Source organism: Nomascus leucogenys, chromosome 11 (genome assembly GCF_006542625.1).
Source record: "Nomascus leucogenys isolate Asia chromosome 11, Asia_NLE_v1, whole genome shotgun sequence".
Classification (NCBI taxonomy): domain Eukaryota; kingdom Metazoa; phylum Chordata; class Mammalia; order Primates; family Hylobatidae; genus Nomascus; species Nomascus leucogenys.
Window position 1 is genome coordinate 19,026,445 of NC_044391.1, and position 6,035 is coordinate 19,032,479.

The 6,035-nt window shown below is 37.5% G+C and overlaps 1 pseudogene; it reads right to left on the minus strand.

Moving 5' to 3' along the window:
- Nucleotides 1-2,449: 2,449 nt before the first annotated feature.
- Nucleotides 2,450-4,034, minus strand: LOC100588746 (annotated as a pseudogene).
- Between the last annotated feature and the right edge of the window lie 2,001 nt (nt 4,035-6,035).

A 6,035-nucleotide genomic window follows, 5' to 3' on the forward strand; every position in this document is an offset into this window, starting at 1 on the left:
AAGAAACAGCTGCTGTATTTATTATAGTTTATGATAGTTTTTGGATGATATCATAAACATTTCATAAATATTATACATTCTCACCTTACTTCTTCTTGTAATATAATAAACAGTGATTCTTTTCCAATCATTGTACCTCTGTGTGTTTAATGGGCCTTGCTGGGGGGAGGACTGTTTTTAGCAGAAACTCATTAAATTGTAGACATTTCGGGAATTGTGTGTAGTAGCAAAGAAAAACCCTGGAGCAGCTATACCCAGCAAGAAGGAAAAGTAGCAGAGAAAATTCCTAGAAATAAGATCTTGACCAGCCAGAAGTCAGTGGACACTATAATCTTTGTGTCCTCAAGGAATAATGTCATTGAAATAGTCTGACATAGATCCAGAAAGTGGCTTACCTATTTATTTGGTTTATTATTTGTTTCTCCCTACCAGGGTGTAAGAATCTATGAAAACATGGGGTTTTGTCCTTTTTAATTCACCACCAAATACCCAGTGTTTGGCACACAGTACTGGTTCAATAAATATTTGTTGAATAAGTGAATGGATGCCTTGTCCTTCTGAATGAGTGTGTTGGGAAACATCCCTTCCACACCAGGAACTACTTATGAGGCTGCTTTGTAACACTGGGAATGAAGGCAATTTGACTATGGGAACTTAAACATTCTCAGTAAACCAAAAATATCTTTTCAGTCAGTAGAGATCACCAAAAAGGATATAAGTAACCAATGGATCCATTTGACTGTAACTGTATCTGAAGGGGAACTTTCTAGCTAAAAAATACTTCAGATTTTTGTTGTTGTTGTTCTTTGTTTTGTTTTTGTAAGCAAACCCACCCCTCACTTTACCAAGATAAAATGAATAATGAAAGCACATCCACATATTCTTGAGAGAACACAGGGACTGGGGCACAATGGGTTGCACGCAGTGTGGGGTTATTTAGGGTCAAGATGGCTCTAGAGCAAGCAGACAACGTGTGAGGATTTGGAGATGTAGCTAAAGCATTTTAGGACAGTAATAGTGGTATCAGGCAGGATCCGAAGGTTTCATATGGTTACACGGGGATTTTGGCAGTCTGATATTCTTTAGTGATGGCAATTTCTGATTACAATTTGCAGCAAATAATTCTGGAAATGAAAAGTAAGTAAAAAATAATCTGGGCATCCACTGTATACTCCTTGTTTGCCAGCAGTTTGACAAAAGTTCCTTAATTGTTCTCAACTTTATTAATTTTTGCCTTAATTCTCTACCCTCCTCAAATCTTGATCAATTATGGCATTGTGTTAGGGGTATAAGCTGATTATTAGACATGAGGTTCTTCCAGTTGAGATTTGGCCATCTTAACCTATTTTGTCATCTGCCCAACCTCTAACAGCAGAACAAAATGGTACAAAAAAGTAAGCATAATCTAACAATCTAGTTTCTGAATTAGACAGAAATATAATGGAGTGCATCAATGAATAAGATATATTTAATAAGAACAGGTTGGAATTAGGCTAAAATTAACATAATTTTTAGTGATAGTTCAGATTTAAAATATGAACACCTATTTGGGTACAAACATGGATGCCATAACTTTACTATGAGCTTAGGTATTTTTTCTGATTATTTTATGTTTAATATTAAGTATAATAAGTCTCAAATTCTATATATCTCTATATAGACTCTGTATAAGCTAATCTATATCTCTATAAACTGACTTCAAACCATTTTCAGAACATACACACAGACACACACAGAACCAATAAATACTACCCCTCTCCAAAAAATGAGTAGACTCAATCAAATTAACAAAATTTAATTCACATGCTAAATTCTCAGTATTTAGTAAGGCATGTGATTACAAATATTAATCCAAATTCATCCAGGATTATAAGTGAGGTAAAAAAAAAAAAGAGCTACTTTAAAATAGTCTTTCCATTAAAGAATATTGAGTTTCTTAATTTATTAAATTATTTGGTTACGTATCTGAATTTAATTGTAGTTTTTTTATATGGGTCTATATTTAACTTTAATTTAGGTATTTTGGTATGTTTGTCCTTGTTGTTTAAATGATTACTTTCTCATATTTTCTCTTTGTTTTTGTATATGGAAGACATTCACCTTTTGCATAAAAGTCTTGTTCCCAATCATTTTGCAGATATTTTCCATAAAGTCTAATCATTTTTAATATATTCTCTTAGGATATTTTTTTGTAAACAGTCTTATTATGTACAAAACGTAATAAATTTGACTTCTTTCTTTTTTTGAAGTAAATAAAAGGGTAGACTTTAATCTTTATTTACAGGACACTGAGCAATATGAAATTCCATATAGAAATAAACCCCTTCAAAAGACAAGCTTCATACAGTATGTACAATTTGGAACTGTTCAAGTATAGTTTCAGCATAAAAAGTGGTACAATAACAGACCCCATTTAAAAAGAGTTCTTAGTAGAGAAACAGTAAAACAAACTTATACCAAACATAGTACACAACTTTTTGCCTCAGTTACGTAATCTAAAAGTTAAAGGTCCCAGCAGTCCCACCCTGAACTTGGAAGGTACAGCCTTCAGAGGTAGTTTCTGGCAGAGAAACTGATCTTCCTCTTCCTCTACAGAGAAATACTTCTCAATTAAGCTTAACAAAGCCTTACACACAGACTCATTTTCATGGTTTTGTAGAGCTTCAATTTTTTCTAAGCCTCCACATTCTTTACTCATACTGGGTTTCTCAGTTTCACCTAGTTTCTCAGCAGCCTCAAAGATATTTGAAATGGCATCCAGGATAACCAGAATAATCTTGGTATCTCTTGCTGTTAAGAGGTTCATCAGTGGCTTTATTATGCCACAATGAACGAGGTATACAATCTGTTCAACTGTTCCACCGCTGGAATAGTTGATCACGGCCCATACAGATTCCTTTTTTGTCTTAAAATCTGCCTTAGAGAGAACATTGACGAAGAATGGAACTAATCCATGATTCACAACTTGCTCTATCTGGTCCCGGTGGCCAGCTGTGATATTCGACTGTTAGTTTTGGGGTTGATTAGCAGGCTGGGAAAGATGGTGAGTGCTCCTGCATCAATCACAACCTGAGTCTGTTCATCTGTACCAGTGACAATATTCCCAATGGCTCTTAGTGCTGGAGTCACAAATGGCAATTCAGAAGCTCCTAGAGACTTCACAAGTTGGGGCAAAACTCCCGTTTTCACGACCATGTCACTTCATTCATTTGGACCACCAGAAAGGTAAGGAATAACCCAGCAGATATCTGCTAATATTTCTGGATCATCCTGATGCAGGAATCAAACTAACGTAGGAAAAATTTGCTCAACAGAATCTAAAGGAGGTGCGAGTATTCTTGTGGCAAAGGTTTGAAAGTGTCCACGTAAGATTACTTAAGTAACCGCATGCTAAAGATGACATATCAGGAACTGCAAGAAGAGCCAACAGTGGGTCAACTGCACCGCAGTTGATAACCAAGTCTCGGAAAATGGAACCATCACCTGCAACGTTTCCTAGAGCCCATACAGCTCGTTCACTGATGTGAGCATGGGGAGATGCCAGCAGAGAAATGAATGCTGGGATGGCACCTCCGTCTACCACAGCCTTGGTCTGTTCTGATGCCCCAGAAGCAATGTTAGTGAGTGCCCAAGCAGATTCAAACTGAATGGGACTACAATTAGTTCTTCCCAAGAAGGATGGAAATGTTGGAAGCAAACCAGCCTGGATTATGTTGTCTATGGGGGGCTGGTTTTCTCCAGAAGGTAGTTTCCTGGCAGCTTGAGTAGCTTACAGCTGACTTTCCACATTGTTGTTATTTATACCTTTGACAATGTCATCAACAGACCGATTTACAGTATCCTGGTTGTTACAGTTCTTCTGCAGTGGAGAAGTAGCATCATCAGGAAATGAGCTTACATTTCTCCTTCTTAGCTTTCCTCAGCTCCACATTGACTTCTATTCTGCGATGCTTCATTTCTGTACTGTCTTTTTCTTTGTTCTTGAATCTGAGAAGTTGGGTGGCTGGTGTATTAGCATTCTCATTGGTGGACATGGAAATGAGACAAAGGGAGAAAGCTGCACAGGGGGCCCAGGTTTCCATGTGAGGCAACAGAGGCCTCAGCAGCTGAGGGGTGGCTGAACTCAAACGTCCACCTCAGTGCAGCCCAAAGACCGTGTCAAATTTGACTTACATCTGATGCTAAATCACTTTCCCTTGCCTCATGGTTTTTGAGTTGTGAGCATGTGATTTAGCCATGGCTGAGTGTGAGCCCCTGCCTACGACTTTAAATCTTGTGGAAGTGAAGCCAACAGACAGGCCAGGGAGAGAGATTGTTTGCTGTAGCTGAAGAGCAGTTGAGAGCCTGGTGGTATAATGATGAGTGCTTGATGAAGTTGGGGGCCTCTTCAACAGATCATGGTTAGAAAAGGATCTGAGCTTTCTCCTTTTTTAAAATTTCCTTCCCAATACAGTTCTGCAGCTTTCTACTTGATTCTGTAAACTCTCCAATATCTTTCTAATTAATTCCTTTTCTGTGTGAATTAACTGCCTTTAGTTTCAGTTGTCTACAACAAAGAATCCTGACAGGGTAGAGAGTAGGGTGGAGGATGGTGATGCAATAAAATGAAAACAATAATTACATTTGGGGGAACAAATAATTTTTGGATTAGCTAAGTAGAGGAAATGGATGAGAATGACTGATCAGGAAAGATAAGAGAAGGCTTTAAATTAATAATTTCAGATTTAAAAAACAGCCTATGGGCTTTATAAGCATTTAATGATGTTTTTTTTTTAATAAAAGTATGAGTTGACAAAACTAGTCTTAAAAGACTGTAAAAATGAAACTTTTTTAAACCTTAATTTCAGTGCAAATTGAGAATGACTTGATAGGGATCAAACACCTGCTTTGGATCCTGCAGGGCTCCCTGCACTGAGCATGCCAGCAGACTGGAAACCTACCACTGCTAGTGTTTGTGACCTCCCACTTCCACCTTTTAAATGTGTGGAGTGGAAGAGACCAGAGAGAGAGAAGATTTTTCTGGAAAAAGGTACCTGTGTGTTATCCGTCGCCTTCCATGAGGGAATTACATGGAATGTGTCCTGGGAACTGCAGTCAAAGGTCCTAGCAGAGAAAATTTAAAAAACAAAACAAAACACAAAAGTGCTTTTCAAAGAAGTGAGTTGAAACAAAACAGTACTTGTGCATTCATTACATCCAGAAATAGGAACTCTTCTATCAGCCCTGTGACATGCTTTATCTCTAATTACCTTTTCTCCCAGTACTGTGCCTCAAGTTATCAGTCAGAATAGCCAGGACTGGGGAAGAAGGAGAATGAGGAATAGAGGAGTAAAAAAGCTGTCACCCTTATTGCAGGCACAAGCTTTATGAGTTCTTTTTCTGGGACATGGGGATAAAACAAGGAAAGTGAAAGTGTGTAAATTATGGTGGACCATATTGAGACTGTGATCAAAAGGGCCTAGACAATTGAGAGGATCTGCTTGAAACTTGTGGCAGATGTAGCCAAGGAATTAGTTCATGAGCTTGTTTGAAGTTGAATGGAAGAAAGAATAAAGCTGTTTTCTGCTTTTATCCTACTGAGTCCAGCTGATTCAATAAAATATTTACATATTGTTGTGTGAAGGGGAAAGAGTCCAGTATGAGGAGACATGGAAAACAAGAAAGTCAGATAGGATATAATAACAGCTATCAAGGAATGAGTTTTAAAAACCCTAAAGCTTGTGATGAAATAGAAGGAAAAAGGACAGATGTGAGAGAGATTTAAAGGACAATTTTTGGCAGGGGATGATGGCTAACTGGATTGAGTAAGAAGATAGAAGATTAAAAGATTAGTTTGAGGTTTCAAGCCTGGAATATTGGTGACACCATTTAAAAAAATAGAGTAATCAAAATGATCTTAATATTGGGAAAATAAAGGGATGAGGAAAAAATGAATGTGCTTTCCTTAATGCACAATGTGCTTTCCACATTTCCACAATGAATGTGCTTTAGGGAAGTAACACTAAATAAAAAGAGAAAAATTCAGAGGTCCTTGG